Below are 18,171 nucleotides of genomic sequence, written 5' to 3' on the forward strand. Positions count from 1 at the left end.
ACAAAGGACCAAAAAGGGTACATCTATAGCAATCTAATCTTTGACAAACCCAAAGATTCCAACATTAGGGATAAAAATTCATTATTCGGAAAAAACTGTTGGGAAAACTGGAAATTAGTATGGCAGAAATTAGATATGGATCCACACTTAACACCATATACCAAGATAAGATCAAAATGGGTCCATGATTTAGGCATAAAGAGGGAGATAATAAATAGATTAGAGGAACAGAGGATAATCTACCTCTCAGACTTGTGGAGGAGGAAGGAATTTATGACCAGAGGAGAACTAGAGATCATTATTGATCACAAAATAGAAGATTTTGATTACATCAAACTAAAAAGTTTCTGTACAAATAATACTAATGCAAACAAGATTAGAAGGGAAGTAACAAATTGGGAAAATATTTTTAAAAACAAAGGTTCTGACAAAGGTCTCATTTCCAAAATATAAAGAGAACTGACCATAATTTATAAGAAACCGAACCATTCTCCAATTGATAAATGGTCAAAGATATGAACAGACAATTCTCAGAGGAAGAAATTGAAACTATATCCACTCACATGAAAGAGTGTTCCAAATCACTACTGATCAGAGAAATGCAAATTAAGACCACTCTGAGATACCACTACACACCTGTCAGATTGGCTAAGATGACAGGAACAAATAATGATAAATGTTGGAGGGGATGTGGGGAAATTGGGACACTAATACATTGCTGGTGGAGTTGCGAAAGAATCCAGCCATTCTGGAGAGCAATCTGGAATTATGCCCAAAAAGTTATCAAACTGTGCATACCCTTTGACCCAGCAGCGCTACTACTGGGATTATATCCCAAAGAAATACTAAAGAGCGGAAAGAGACATATATGTGCCAAAATGTTTGTGGCAGCTCTTTTTGTCGTGCCTAGAAACTGGAAGATGAATGGATGTCCATCAGTTGGAGAATGGTTGGGTAGATTGTGGTATATGAAGGTTATGGAATATTATTGCTCTGTAAGAAATGACCAGCAGGAGGAATACAGAGAGGCCTGGAGAGACTTAAATTAACTGATGCTGAGTGAAATGAGCAGAACCAGAAGATCACTGTACACTTCAACAACAATACTGTATGAGGATGTATTCTGATGGAAGTGGAAATCTTCAACATAAAGAAAAACCAACTCACTTCCAGTTGATCAATGATGGACAGAGGTAGCTACACCCAGAGAAGAAACACTGGGAAGTGAATGTAAATTGTTAGCACTAATATCTGTCTGCCCAGGTTGCATGTACCTTCAGATTCTAATGTTTATTGTGTAACAAGAAAATAATATTCACACACATGTATTGTACCTTGACTGTATTGTAACACATGTAAAATGTATGGGATTGCCTGTCATCGGGGGGAGGGAATAGAGGGAGGGGGGGTAATTTGGAAAAATGAATACAAGGGATAATATTATAAAAAATATATATATATATAATAAAAAAAATTAAAAAAAAAAAAAGTTATCAAACTGTGCATACCCTTTGATCCAGCAGTGTTACTACTGGGCTTATATCCCAAAGAGATCTTAAAGAAGGGAAAGTGACCTGTATGTGCAAGAATGTTTGTGGCAGCCCTCTTTGTAGTGGCCAGAAACTGGAAGCTGCGTGGATGCCCATCAAATGGAGAATGGTTGAATATATTGTGGTACATGAATATTATGAAATATTATTGTTCCTAAGAAATGACTAACAGGATGATTTCAGAAAGCTCTAGAGAGACTTACATGAACTACTGCTGAGTGAAATGAGCAGAATAGGAGATCATTATATACTTCAACAACAATACTATATGATGATCAATTCTGATGGACATGGCCCTCTTCAACAATGAGATGAACCAAATCAATTTCAATAGAGCAGTAATGAATTGAACCAGTTACACTCAGTGGAAGAACTCTGGGAGATGACTATGAACCACTACATAGAATTCTCAATACTCCTATTTTTGTCTGCTGCATTTTTTATTTCCTTCACAAGCTAACTGTACACTATTTAAAAGTCTGATTCTTTTTGTACAGAGAAACAAACAAAAAAAAAACAACCCAATTGTTTGGACATGTATACATATATTGCTTTTAATTTATATTTTAGCATATGTAACATGTATTGGTCAACCTGCCTTCTGGGGGAGGCAGGTGGGAGGAAGGAGGGGAAAAGTTGGAACAAAAGGCTCGGCATTTGTTAATAGTGTAAAATTACCCATGCATATATCCTGTAAATAAAATGGTATAATAATAATAATAAAAGAAGAAGATTCATATTAAAAATGTAAATATACAATAATTTAAAGTTACAATTTCCAAATGGAAAAGTCTCTGCCATTCAATTCTGAATTTAGTTCAGTTTTCATTTGCATTATATTTCCAAGGCTAAAATATAGATAAACCAGATCAATGGACTCTCTGGACAAGACTCTTTCTTTATCCATTTGGCTATTCTTATATGTATCATTAAGTCAAATTCTTCTTAATAGTTGTAATTATCATTGAGGAAACTCTGCAGGATAAGACAACATGATCCAATTAACAAAATTTGATTTGGAAAGAGCAGAATCAAGAGTGATTCACTATGGCTAGTCCTCCCATTTGGTCTATGCACATCCTCTATGAGAGTACCAAATATACTTTGGCAAAAATATAATTTGGCAAGTATATATCTCCCAATTCCATATCTAAAAATATTTCTGTATTGTTGGTATCTCTTTCCACCCTAATTCAGGTTACGATAAATAAATATACCCTGATTTTTTATTTTATTAGGACAGAAAGATCTCAAAATTAAATGCAAGAAGGCAGAAATAATAAATGCCTTCTTCTCAGATCACAATGCAATAAAAGCTACATTCAGTAAGAAGTTAGGGGTAAATATAACAAAAAGTAATTGGAAACTGAATAATGTCATCTTAAAGAATGACTGGGTGAAACAGCAAATTAAAGAAGCAATTAATATTTTCACCCAAAATAATGACAATGATGAGACATCATACCAAAATCTATGAGATGCAGGTAAAGTGGTAATAAGGGGAAATTTTATATCTTTAGAGGCTTATTTGAACAAAATAGAGAAAGAGAAGATTAACGAATTGGGCCTGCAACTTAAAAAGCTAGAAAAAAGACCAAATTAAAAACCCCCAACCAAAAATCAAAATTGAAATACAAAAATTAAAAGGATAAATCAATAATATTGAAAGCAAAAAATCTATTGAATTAATAAATAAAACCAAGGGTTGGTTTTATGAAAAAGCCAATAAAATAGATAAACCTTTGGTAAATCTGATCAGAAAAAGTAAAGAGGAAAATCAAATTGTTAGTCTTACAAATGAAAAGGGGGATGTTTCCACCAATAAAGAGGAAATTAGAGCTATAATAAGGAGTTACTTTCCCCAACTTTTTGCCAATAAATTTGATAACTTAAGTGAAATGGATGACTTCCTCCAAAAATATAGTCTTTCTAGATTAACAGAGGAGGAGATACATTGCTTAAATAGTCCCATTTCAGAAAAAGAAATAGAAGAAGCTATTAATCAACTCCCCAGGAAAAAGTCCCCTGGATCAGATGGAATTACATGTGAATTCTACCAAACATTTAAAGAACAATTAGCCCCAATGTTATATAAACTATTTGAAAAAATAGGGGATGAAGGAGTCCTACCAAACTCCTTTTATGACACAGACATGGTACTGATACCTAAACCAGGTCGATCGAAAACTGAGAAAGAAAAGTATAGACCAATTTCCTTAATGAATATTGATGCTAAAATCTTAAATAAGATATTAGCAAAAAGACTTCAGAAAATCATCTCCAGGATAATACACTATGATCAAGTAGGATTTATACCAGGAATGCAGGGCTGGTTTAACATTAGAAAAACTATTTGTATAATTGACCATATTAATAATCAAATTAATAAAAACCATATGATCATCTCAATACATGGAGAAAAAGCATTTCATAAAATCCAACATCCATTCCTACTAAAAACGCTTGAGAGTATAGGAATAAATGGACTATTCCTTAGAATAATCAGGAGCATATATTTAAAACCGTCAGTAAACATCATATGTAATAGAAATAAACTGCAACCTTTCCCAGTAAGATCAGGAGTGAAACAAGGTTGCCCATTATCACCATTACTATTCAACATAGAACTAGAAACGCTAGCCTCAACAATAAGAGTCGAGAAAGAGATTCAAGGAATTAGAGTAGAAAATGAGGAAATCAAACTCTCACTCTTTGCAGATGACATGATGGTATACTTAGAGAACGCCAAAGACTCTGCTAAAAAGCTATCAGAAATAATTCTGAATTTTAGCAATGTTGCAGGATCCAAATAAAGCCACATAAATCCTCAGCATTTTTATATACCACCAACAAAATGCAACAGCAAGAGATACAAAGAGAAATTCCATTTCAAACAAATGTTGAGAGTATAAAATATTTGGGAATTATCTACCAAAGAATAGTCAGGAATTATATGAGAAAAATTACGAAACAATTGCCACAAAAATAGTCAGATGTAAATAATTGGAAAGACATTCAGTGCTCTTGGATAGGTTTTGCGAATATAATAAAGATGACAATACTCCCCAAACTAATCTATTTATTCAGTGCTATACCAATCAGACTAGCAAGAAACTATTTTAATGACCTAGAAAAAATAACCACAAAATTCATATGGAATAATAAAAGGTCGAGAATTGCAAGGGAACTAATGAAAAAAAAAAGTCAGATGAAGGTGGTCTAGGTGTACCTGATCATAAAGCTATATTATATAGCAGCAGTCACCAAAACCATTTGGTATTGGCTAAGAAAGACCGGTCGATCAGTTGAACAGATTAGATACAAAGGTCAAAAAAGGGTACATCTATAGAAATCTAGTCTTTGACAAACCCAAAAATACCAACATTAGGGACAAAAATTCATTATTTGGAAAAAACTGTTGGGAAAACTGGAAATTAGTATGGCAGAAATTAGATATGGATCCACACTTAACACCATATACCAAGATAAGATCAAAATGGGTCCATGATTTAGGAATAAAGAATGAGATCACAAATAGATTAGAGGAACAGAGAATAGTATACCTCTCAGACCTGTGGAGGAGGAAGGAATTTATGACCAGAGGAGAACTAGAGATCATTATTGATCACAAAATAGAAGATTTTGATTACATCAAACTAAAAAGTTTCTGTACAAACAATACTAATGCAAACAAGATTAGATGGGAAGTAAATTGGGAAAATATTTTTACAGTTAAAAGTTCCAATAAAGTTCTCATTTCCAAAATATATAGAGAACTGACCCTAATTTATAAGAAATCAAACCATTCTCCAATTGATAAATGGTCAAAGGATATGAACAGACAATTCTCAGATGATGATATTGAAATTATATCCATTCATATGAAAGAGTGTTCCAAATCAGTACTGATCAGAGAAATGCAAATTAAGACAACTTTGAGATACCACCACGCACCTGTCACATTGGCTAAGATGACAGGACCAAATAATGATGAATGTTGGAAGGGCTGTGGGAAAACTGGGACACTGATGCATTGTTGGTGGAGTTGTGAAAGAATCCAACCATTCTGGAAAGCAATTTGGAACTATGCCCAAAAAGTTATCAAACTGTCCATACCCTTTGATCCAGCATTGCTGCTATTGGGCTTAAATCCCAAAGAAATATGAGGAGGGGAAAGGCACCTGTATGTGCAAAAATGTTTGTGGCAGCTCTTTTTGTATTGGCCATAAACTGGAAGATGAATGGATGCCCATCAATTGGAGAATGGTTGGGTAAATTATGGTATATGAAGGTTATGGAATATTATTGCTCTGTAAGAAATGACCAGCAGGATGAATACAGAGAGGCTTGGAGAGACTTACATCAACTGATGCTGAGTGAAATGAATAGAACCAGAAGATCGCTGTACATTTCAATGTTGTATGAAGATGTATTCTGATGGAAGTGGATATCTTCAATATAAAGAAGATTCAACTCACTTCCAGTTGATCAATGATGGACAGAAACAACTACACCCAGAGAAGGAACACTGGGAAGTGAATGTAAACTGTTAGCACTACTGTCTATCTACCCAGGTTACTTTGGAATCTAATACTTAATGTGCAACAAGAAAATGGTATCTACACATATGTTGTATCTAGGTTATATTGTAACACATGTAAAATATATGGGATTGCCTGTAATCAAGGGGAGGGAGTAAAGAGAGGGAGGGGATAATTTGGAAAATTACTTATGCATATATAATGTCAAAAAATTATAAATAAAATTTAAAAAAATAAAACTAAATACAAAATAAGAAAAAAAAAACAAAATATTAAAAGAAAAAGACATTGTCCTGTGCTTAGCACAACCTCAAGAAGGATTCAAAATATGTAACAAATTTCTATTTCAGAAAATCGTATAAAATAACAGAAGATTATATTCATGACTAATCTATTTTTTTTCTTATAGGTTCTTCTTTTGTTCTGTGCTATGCACTTTTTATTTATTCTTTTTTTTTTCTTTTTCTCCTCTTTCACTCCCTCATCTCTCTCAATCAGGTTACATTTAAGCATGGACACACACACACACACATATATACACACACAGACACATAAACATATATATATATATATATATATATATATTTATGTAGATATATAGTAATATTATTATATGCACACATATATGTTCATATCTATATCTATATATCTATATATATATATATATATATATAAACAAACATATCTACATGCATTCCTACACAAACACATATATACATAGGCATTTACACATTTAAACATGTATCTAAAACAATATTAATATGACTTCCATATAATGTAGATTTCTCTCTTGATTCAATCTTTAAGTTTTACTTTGACTGATAACAATGATTATCAGATCTACCTTTATATCTAAGAAATTCTACTCATGATCCTTGTTGAAGAATTTTGGTATATCTCTTATTTCCTTATTTTTGTTAACTCTTCTGCTTTAATCTATTCCTTAACTTGCCTTGTTTCTTAACTTGTCTCCCACCCATGGTGGGTTTTTTCCTCCCTTATCTTTTCCTCCAACCTTTTGCTTCCTACTTTATCCCATTAATCTGCATACTTTATCCCACTCACATTAATATAAATACTTTTTATATTCTACCTTATCCTATGCCACCCTTTCTTTCCCTCTTTATCCCTTTCCACTTAATCTAAATACATTAACTCACAGTCATAAATCTAAACATCCTTTTATATATAACCTTATTCTATTCCCTTCCCTCTTATTCCTTTACAGATTTTGAAGGGATCTATATTCTTCATGGAATGAATGTTTATTAATTAATAGGAATGGAATAAGGATGGGGGAGAGAATAAAGGAAAGATTCTGAGTGGGTGGGGGGTTATGGTAAGTAATAAAAGAATAAAATAGAAGTAAAGCAGAGGAGTCGGGAGGGATAGTAAATAAGAGATGCAAATAAACTAATAATAAAGATCAACAGTAAAATTTATTAGATAAAAATAGCAAGAATAATAATCATAACTTAAGATGACTTTAAAGCTAAAATGGATTTAATTAGAAAAGGAAAATAAGGAAACTATACTATATGTCATTCATATTAATTAAGATTGTTTTTAGATATTTAAAATAACTAGAAGGTTTAAAGTTGAAAAATTGCTTTGGTGTAAGAAATGATGAGTTGGTAGATTTAGAAAAATATGAAAAAAGCTTGGACTTGTGAAGGAAGATGTTTTACACTTTCAGAAAAACAGAACAAACAAACATATTATGGTTTTATATAGACATATAAGAATATGTGATTATAGCTATTTATATGCATTTATGTATGTATGTATGTATGTATGTATGTATGTATGTATGTATGTATATGTGTGTATATGTATGTATCCGCATATAAGTTTTACTTTTGGGGGGGATTATAGAAAGGGGAAAATAGTACAAAGAAGAGAACAACAAAAAAAAAACTTACAAAGAAGAAAAGACAAAATGGACAGTTCTGAACATAAGTGAAGTTTTTATTATAAAGACTGCCTTAAAATGGAAAAATAGCATTATATTTGTAATACTCTCATGATCTACTGTCATACTTTTTTCTATTTTGTATCTAAATTTTAATAATTGATTTTTTTTAAGTAAAGCATTTTTTATTTTTTATTTTTTTAAGTAAAGCATTTTTTAAAAAAATTTTGGTGTTGATTGGGATTTGGTGAAGATTGTTAAATTTGGAATAAGCTTCAAAAAGCTAAATTCTGTTATATTTTTAGACTGAGTTCTTTGGGAATAATTTTAGGTGGTATATCAAGACGCTGTGATTAGGTTCATTCTTTTACATATCTTACCACTCTCTCTAATTAAAAATTAGAAGGAGAAACAGAAGTTAAAGTGAGACTGTTCTTTTTCTCTTCCATAATACCCCATCAGTCCTGATCATCTTTGTCTTCTTATTTATTTAACTCATTGTTTTCTTTTTGTGTCTATCATTCCACTAAATAACCCTGTTATTCACAATATGGATTAGTATGAGTACTCTTCATTTTCTATACTGTGCACCATTTTAAAGATAGTGCAACTCTTACAAGATATCCCCTGTATGATCAAGAAAATAGGAATCAACTAATGTACACAATTATCTAGATTTTGGCTTCTTTCAAGATCTATTCCCTAAGTCCACAGCTGAAACACAAATACTTGACACAAATGACTCTCATGAAAAGAGCATTTCATTGGCCAACTGCTGTGGTTTCTGGTATGATGAGTCAGATGTTTTCTCTTCTCTTTGCTGCTATAAGCCATTGTGAGGGAACATTCCTTTCTGCTGTAAGAGCATAAATGAAAGCTTTTGAGAATGGACAAACCAAACCACATAACCCCTTAGGTTTTTAGAAAGAAAGTATTCTTCATCTTGTCTATAATTAAATAACCCTCCACTGAGATCTTGGGTGGATGTTTCCCATAAGCTTAAATAGGTATGTGCTCCTTTGCTACATACTGTCATTCTGACCAAAGACCTTCAAAGCCTTAAGCAGCTGTCATTCTGAAATAACATCCTGAGGAGAGGATTGCTTTCTCCTTGGCCAGAAGGACTCATTATAGATCCTTGTTCTATGTATTTAGAAAAAAATTCTACGAGATTCTCCTGAAATGGGAGAATATTCATTTATATTGATAGTTATTACACACACTGAAGCATTTCACTATCCCTCAAGATCCTTAGGTCCACATATTTAGAGGCAAATGAGAAAACAGATCACCCCCATTCTAAAGCTTTGTATTCCCCCACTTAGTGTTTCCAGTTGAGAAATGTTCCTAATTAGGTGAAGTCTTAGAGGGGAGGAATGGTCATTGAACTGCATGGTCATCATTTTCATTGCTGCTTCTAAATGAATGATTCCTATGGAAACTCCATGTTTGGATACTATCAGCTTCTTCATCTGCAATTTTCCTCCAATAAAACCATTATTTGTAGAAAAAAAATATATCCCCTGTATGGTATTTGTCTCTGTCTTTCTCTCTAAGGATGTGAAGAAATATATTTTCATTGTTTGTATCTCATTTCCATTATTATTATGCCCTACATGGAATCTTGTATCTGGGTTTGAAAATTATCCTGAAACAAATGCCAGGAAAGTACTAATACAATAGTGGAATAATGGGAGAAGAGGATATAAAGTAGTTAGTGCTGATTCCATAACACAAGTATAACAAGACTTTATTCCCTTTAACAGAGAAACACTGAACAAAGATGTTGTAATCCTTATTAAGTAATTGAGTATGTTATTAACATATGTATTATAGAATAGTTTGTTGAAGAAGAGCCTTTAAGTATCCATTTGCTCTATTGCATGTTTCACTTTTTATGTCAACAAACAATAGATTCATTGGAGTCATGCATTTTCTGGACATTTTTGGCAATGAGGAGACAATAAAGATAAGATTTGCTAAAAAATATTGTTATTAAAAATCTGTCTATTGCTTATTAACATTTTCATCAAGGATTCCCTCAAAAAAACAGGCAGTTAATTCTCTAAAACATGGTGTCAAGAAAGGAAACTAAATGTTGGGTTTAATAGTTACTGATATCAATTCAGCTACCTTTTCTCAGAAGTAATACAATTAAATGAAATAACTTGGTTTAATTAGATCTCATGTTTAATTTGATCATGTTTAATTAGATCTCATGTTTAATTTGTAAAAAATGATTTTCCCTCTATTGTTTTAACTGTTTAATGAAATGCTATAACTCATAAACTTCCATTATCCTTTTCTCTAGAACATGCAAATGAAATCATATTCAAAATTATTTTCCCTTTGACTGCCAATTGTTATTTTGTGCCAATAAGATGACAGCACATATTGCTTTTATTGTATGAGGTCACAATGCAAGGTTGTTTTTTTTTTGTTTGTTTGTTTTATTTTGGGGGGTTGTTTTTATTTTGTTGCTATGATTACAAACATCTGTATAGAAAAAAAGTGATATTCATGTCAATTTTCTTTTATCCATTTCCTTTCTTTAGCCTAATAACTTGGTCAGAAACAGGTAAATTGACCTTATTTGAACTGTAGACCATATTTTCCCCATTTTTTCCTTTATTGAATATCGCTACTAATTACAGTTTTTGCTCTCATAAGCTTATGGCTTGATTGCACACACAATGGATTTCAAAACAGCAATAACAAATCCATCACTTCCAAATAACAACATACAATCTTATCTTTGTGATGGAGTTTGATGACTGTCAAGTTGAGTATCTTTCAATTCACCATTCAAAGAAAGCATATAAGATAAAAAACCCAAAACCTTTCATCTCTTCGGTATTTTGATTCTTAGTTCTAATTATCAATATTATTTCCTAGTCCATTTCCTAATCACATCTTCATAGAAGTCACTGAACATAAAATAATATGTAGAATTTATTTGGAGAATTTTATATATTTTTTACATTTTATATGTCCTCATTTTATGCAAATAGCTAGATAGTGAAGCCCATTGCTTTTCCATCCATGGTCAAAAACAATGAATTCTGATGACTATTCATAAGCTCCTCCAAAACAAAATTTTAATACATCATTTATCTAGATGCATCTTTCTTATAGTTTCCTATAGAGGCCAGAACACTGAAAAGATATACTTAAGATACTGATAGCAGGGTTCTCCAGTTAAGCAGATACTTAGTGTAATATGGTGATATAATGGCTCTCCTAACAGCTGGTGCATGTTCAGTGTACTGTAGTGATGTAATTGTCCTGAGGTATTTAAGTGCTGACAGACACAGGAGAGTCTCAGACACAGAGGAGACACAGAAGAGTCTCAGACACAAATACAGAAAAAATTCAGTACTCCATCTTTGACCAGCCTCGTGGTGACTCTCCTGCCTTCTCCACTTAAAGACTCAGACCTTCCAGAGAGCTAGCCCAGACATTACAGTTTCCTATTTAATTCATAGTAAGATTGTCAATATTGATATAATTCAATTCCTTTAGCAGTGTGTTCACTTCTTGGTCAGTGGAAAGGTACTTCATATTTAGAGTAATGATAGGTAAATTAAGAGTCATAAAATGATAAAATCTATGAAGTTTCTTGCAATTTATTTCTCCTTTTCTGTCATTCTATCACTATCTTTACAGTAACAATTGGTTGCTAAAGATAACCAAAGAACATTTAAGTATTTTATTTGTTGCCGTGATATATGTGTGTTTATACACATGTATGTATGCACATATAATCACAGCAAGAAATAAAATACATACACATATCACCTACTGATAAATTCACTTATAATTTATGTCTGTATATTTAGCTTGGCTAGTTCTTGATGAAAAGACACCATCAATCACTAGAATGTACTTTAAACTTTCTTAGCATTTAAGAATCTGCACAAGCTTATGCCCTAATTAGGCTTAGCCTTCAAGAATCTTGGGGAACTTTCATCCCATGATGAAACATAAGGTTAGTTCTTAGTAATAGCAAATTGTACATAATAATGAATTATGATTTAACATTTCATTCCATGTTATTTTGGTGACATAGTCAACATTTTGCATATTATCTAAAGGGGCCTCTAGCAGCTAAAAACACACCAATGATTCCTCAGCCATTCAAATTACTGTCATTTGGATGCTTTGAAAAGATTTTAAAATATAATGAGATAAATGAAAAATTCTAGGCTATTTTCAGAGTGATATTTGAAATGTTCTGTCAATAAAAGAGAAGGAATTATTGCTGTTAAAAAGATAATCAAACTATCAATAAACATGAGTATCCAAGAACACTATCTACCTTGTTTCATTCTCATTACAGCAACATTGGTGGGAACTGCTATTCTGGGATTTCTTTCTCCGTTTCTTTCAATTGTAAAAACAACACCCAATTTCTCATTTTCCTGGTTTTTTCAGAATTATGGTTAAATAATAGCACTAGATAAATTATCTAAAGAAAGAAACAGACAATACTATATTGTGTAATTATTAGAACAATATTCATTTCATTGGCAATACTACTAATCATCTAATGCTCAGAATTATGCTTAAAGGACATTTGCTTACTTTTTGTGAGAACTTGAGATAGAGTTCCCATGTAATTTAATAATGTGCAATATTTGTGAATAACTACAAATTTCACCTTCTCATAATTCAAGTACCATCTTTTTAACCCTAACAGGTAAAAAAAAAAAAGTATCTGATTGTAAATTTAACAAGTGGTAATAATGAAAATTTCTATGTAAATTGTGTTTTGTTCAGAAGTAATATAAGACTTCCTTCTGTTTGTGGCCTTTAAAATAATAAAAATAATTCTGTGATACTTTGTTGGATTTCTGTTGTGGTCAGTATAAATACAGGCTTCCTCCATGGAAGTCATAACCCATCTATCCATTCTTATCTTCTGTGACTCATCTACATTCCAGAAATCCTCCAGAAATCTATGCATGTGTTTCCTGGTTTTCTTGATATATTGTGTTTACAAGTACAAAACCAACTACTAATTATAGTAATAGGCATATCAACTGTCATTCTGAATTATTTTCTGAGAAATAAAATGCATTACAAATATGGCTATACATGTCATACTTATTTCTGTCACAAAAGGGGAATTAAATTAAATTAAATAATTTTCTAACAAAGTAGAACACTTAAAAATTTGCTTTTAAATGTATATTTGCTATTAAGGGATATGTGGAAAGAGAAGTCAGGAGTCGTTAAGGACTACTGATCCTTGGAAATTGTGACAAGCACACCAGAAATTTTCTCTAACTGAATTAAGACTTGGTTTACTCTTTTGTGGAAACTTAAGGTTAGTTGTATTTTTTAGAGAATTAGTAGGCAAAGTACAATGTGCAAAGGAAATGTTGTTCTATCTAATTCAAATGGTATTTTTCTCAAAGATAATTTTTCTCCACTTTTTATCATCTATCAAAAATTCTCAATGCCAGAGGAATATGTGCAGTTTTTAGCAAGGTCTCCTTGCTTTAGCCAGTTGCCAGAATATAACCAAGTCTTTGGTTTTATATTTAATAAGAAGTAATAATCAGAGTGTGGTATACTGTGTAAATCACTGGACAGAAAGGCATTATAACTATTCTCATTTTTTTTTCAATAATATATGAGGAGCCTGAATTTTGACGAATTCTGAAAATGCATGGATTAATACTTGATACTTAGTCAGGAAGAGATGTCACCATTTGGATATAGAAATTTGATAGTTCCCAGGCTTACTACCTCAAGTGCAGAAATATATTTCTTTCTTCTCCATTATTAAATGTTCTTTCTCATTTTCCAAACTTGGGGTAGTTGGGTGACAGAATGAATAAAGTGCCAGGTCTAGACTGAGGATGACTTATCTATATAAGATCAAAATTGGCTTCAGATATTTAGTACAGTGTGACCCTGGGTAAGTCACTTAACCCTGTTTGCTTCAGTTTCTTCATATGTAAAATCAGTTGTTGAGGAAATAGTAAGCAACTCGAACATCTTTGCCAAGAAAAATGCCAGATGAGATTGAGAGGAGTCTAAAAACAACATCTTCCATATTTATTATCTCATGTTCAGTCTATTATTAGAAAGAATGTGGATCACAATAAAGTATTTTTATATTTTGTTGCTGTTTGCTTGCTTTTTGTTTTTTTTTTCCTATTTTTCTTTTTTGATCTGATTTTTCTGGTTTTTTTCTGCAAACATCTTTTTATTATTATTATTATCAAATATTTTTGTTGACAGAATATATACCTGGGTAATTTTTTACATTATCCCTTGCACTCACTTCTGTTCCAACTTTTCCTTTCCCCCCCTTCATCCCCTCCCATAAATGGCAGGCAGTATTACACACATTAAATATGGTATAATATATCCTAGATGAAATATATGTGTGCAGAACCATAGAGTTCTCTTGTTGCACAAGAAGAATTGGATTCAGAAGGTAAAAATAATCTGGGAAGAAAAACAAAAATGCAAGTAATCCACATTCATTTCCAGTGTTCAATCTCTGGGTGTAGCTGATTCTGTCCATCATTGATCAATTGGAACTAAATTGATCTGATTTTTCTTGCACAGCATGATAAATATGAAAATATGTATACCATCAGTTGGAGAATGGTTGGGTAAATTATGGTATATGAAGGTTATGGAATATTATTGCTCTGTAAGAAATGACCAGCAGGAGGAATACAGAGAGGCTTGGAGAGACTTACATCAACTGATGCTGAGTGAAATGAGCAGAACCAGAAGATCACTGTACACTTCAACAACAATACTGTATGAGGATGTATTCTGATGGAAGTGGAAATCTTCAACATAAAGAAGAGCCAACTCACTTCCAGTTGATTAATGATGGACAGAGGTAGCTACACCCAGAGAAGAAACACTGGGAAATGAATGTAAATTGTTAACACTAATATCTGTCTGCCCAGGTTACATGTACCTTCGGAATGTAATGCTTATTGTGCAACAAGAAAATGGTATTTACACACATGTATTGTATCTAGGTTATATTGTAACACAAGTAAAATGTATGGGATTGCCTGTCATCGGGGGAAGGGAGTAGAGGGAGGGGGGGATAATTTGGAAAAATGAATACAAGGGATGTTATAAAAATATATAATAAAAAAATTATTAAAAAAAAAGAAAATACGTATAGATGAATTATACATGTTTAACCTATATTGGATTACTTGCTGTCTATGGAAGGAAATGGGAGGAAGTGTAAAACAAAGTTTTATAGGGGTGAATGTTGAAAACTATCTGCATATATTTTAAAAATTAAAACTTATTATTAAAAAAATAAAGTAGGGTTCTGTTTCCAGTATAGAGGGTGCAGTGTCCCAGGCTTCAGAGATATTGTGCAATTCTTCCTGAGATTCTTTTAGGTACTTGCATGTTTTTAATTTTTCTAAGGTATGTTTCAAGGAGAACTCATACTCTACTCTGGTTTTAAGTTCTAGTTTGCTACTGGTCATCCTTGCCCTATGACTATGAGCCAAGGCTGTGTCCTGAATCTATGAATGCGCAAAGCAATAAAATCCTTTCTCAGTGCTGGTAAAGAAAAAAAAATCATTTTGACCAACTATTATACCCCTGTCGCTCTTGTATGCTGAAACCCTCTGGAAGCCACCAGTATTACTACTATGTCTGCTACCACTACTACAAATTCAATAGCTCCAAGGGTGTGTTTCTGGTTTGCTGATTTTTTTATACCTTTTTATTTACAAGATATATATATATATATATATATATATATATATATATATATATATATATATATATATGGGTAATTTTCAGCATTGACAACTGCAAGAACTTTTGTTCCAACTTTTCCACACCTTCTCCCACCCCTTCCCCCAGATGGCAGGTTGACCACTATATGTTAAATATGTTAAAATATGTTAAATACATATATGTATACATGTATTTTGCTGTACAAAAAGAATCAGACTTTGAAACAGTGTAAAATTAGACTGTGAAGGAAATCAAAAATGCAGGCAGACAAAAATAAAGGGATTGGGAATTCTATGTAGTGGTTTATACTAATCTCCCAGAGTTCTTTCGCTGGATGAAGCTGGTTCAATTCATTACTGCTCTATTGGAATTGATTTGGTTCATCTCATTGTTGAAGAGGGTCATGTCCATCAGAATTGATCATCATATACTATTGTTGTTGAAGTATATAATGATCTCCTGGTTCTTTTATTTCACTCAGCAGCAGTACATGTAAGTCTCTCCAGGCCTTTGTGAAATCATCTCATTGGTCAATTCTTACAGAACAATAATATTCCATAATATTCACATACCACAATTGATTCAGCCATTCTCCAATTGATGGGCATCCACTCAGTTTCCAGTTTCTGGCCACTACAAAGAGGGCTGCCACAAACATTCTTGCACATACAAGTCCCTTTCCCTTCTTTAAGATCTCTTTGGGATATAAGCCCAGTAGTAACACTGCTGGACCAAAGGGTTTGATAACTTTTTCAGCATAGTTCCAAAAAAAAAAGTTATTGCTTGTTCTCTTAATTTGTTTATGATATCATTTCTACCCAAATCATGCATCCATTTTGACTTTATTTTGATAAGGGATGTGAGATATAGGTCTATGCCAAGCTTCTGATATATTATTTTCCTGTTTTGCCAGCAATTTTTGCCAAGTAGTGAGTTCTTATTATAGAAGCTGGAGTTTAGGGATTTTATCATATATTACATCGCTATAGGCCTTAGTTTTCTTTTTTGTTTGTTTGTTTTGTTTTGCTTTTTTTTTTAATATATATCTAATCTATTTTCCTGACCTACCACTCTATTTCTTAGCCAGAACCAAATGGTTTTTATGTCTGCTACTTTGTAATATAATTTTAGGTTTGGTACTGCTAGCAATTATCCTTTGTATTTTTTTTCTTATTAATTCCCTTGGTATTGAGTTTTTGTTCCTCCCTGATACATTTTATAATTATTTTGTCTAGTTTTATAAAATATTATTTTGGCATTTTGATTAAGATGGCACTGAATAAGTAGGCCAAATTAGGCAGAATTATAATTTTTATCATATTAGCTTGGTCAATGATAATTTATTATTACAATTATTAAAATCCTTATAATTATAATTAATATTAATAACAATTACATTTTCATTTTTAATGTTGGCAATTTGGTCTTTTATTTTCTTTTTCTGATTAAATTAAGCAAAGGTTTATATATTTTGGGTTTTTTTAATAAAACTAACTCATAGTTTTATATATTACTTCAATAGTTTTCTTAGTTTCAATTTTATTAATCTCCCTTTTGAGTTCCAGAATTTCTAATTTGGTATTGATGTGGTTAGTGGCAGTGCAGAGAGTTGTTGGAATCCCCTCTGGTTGACATAGGTTCAATGCGAAAGAATTCAAGAACCCAAAAAAGTCTGAATAGCAAAAAGGAAGTTCATTTTTGGCACTGAAAAGTCAGCTTTGCTAGGAAGATAGACTTCTGAGTGACAAGATGTCCTGGCAAAGAAATATCAAAAGACTATGAATGAGAACAGGGTCTCGTCACAGCAGCAGGAATCCTGACAGTCAGCTATGCCAAGAAGAGAGCTTCATTGGCAAAGCATAATTGCTACTTCAAACTTCTACAAAGATTTGGAGTTCAAAAAATGTTATTTTATAAGAAATATATGAAGGGGCAGAGCCAAGATGGTGGAGAAGGCACATGTGACATTCTGAGATCCTCTCATACCATCATTAGCAATTTTTAAAATCAGCCTCAAAAATAGTGCTAGACTGGTAAGGTTCACAAAAATTGGAAGTACAACAACTCACTAGCCAAGGATAATCAGGAATATTGCCAGAAAAGGTTTGTCCTGAGTGGCGGGAACACGCTGGCACAGACAGTAATAAAATAGGGAGCAGCGCAGCCTCTGAAGTTGGAAGGTTTACTAGAGCTCTCTGCTTTGCCTGACTGCTTTGCTTTGGTTGCAGAGTAGTGGACCAGCAGAGAAATTGAAGCCTAGGGTAGAATGTACTCTGGGGGAAGCCAGAGCCTAACAGGACCAGAAGTGACTCAGAGCAGACCATAACACAGTTCTTCGGCTGCATTCTACAGCTAGGGGCTCTTGTTGATGGGGGGGTGGGTCGGTCACAAACCTGCATACAGAGTAAAGGTAAAAAGCTAG

The sequence above is a fragment of the Sminthopsis crassicaudata genome, chromosome 5 (genome assembly GCF_048593235.1).
Source record: "Sminthopsis crassicaudata isolate SCR6 chromosome 5, ASM4859323v1, whole genome shotgun sequence".
In the NCBI taxonomy this organism is placed as follows: domain Eukaryota; kingdom Metazoa; phylum Chordata; class Mammalia; order Dasyuromorphia; family Dasyuridae; genus Sminthopsis; species Sminthopsis crassicaudata.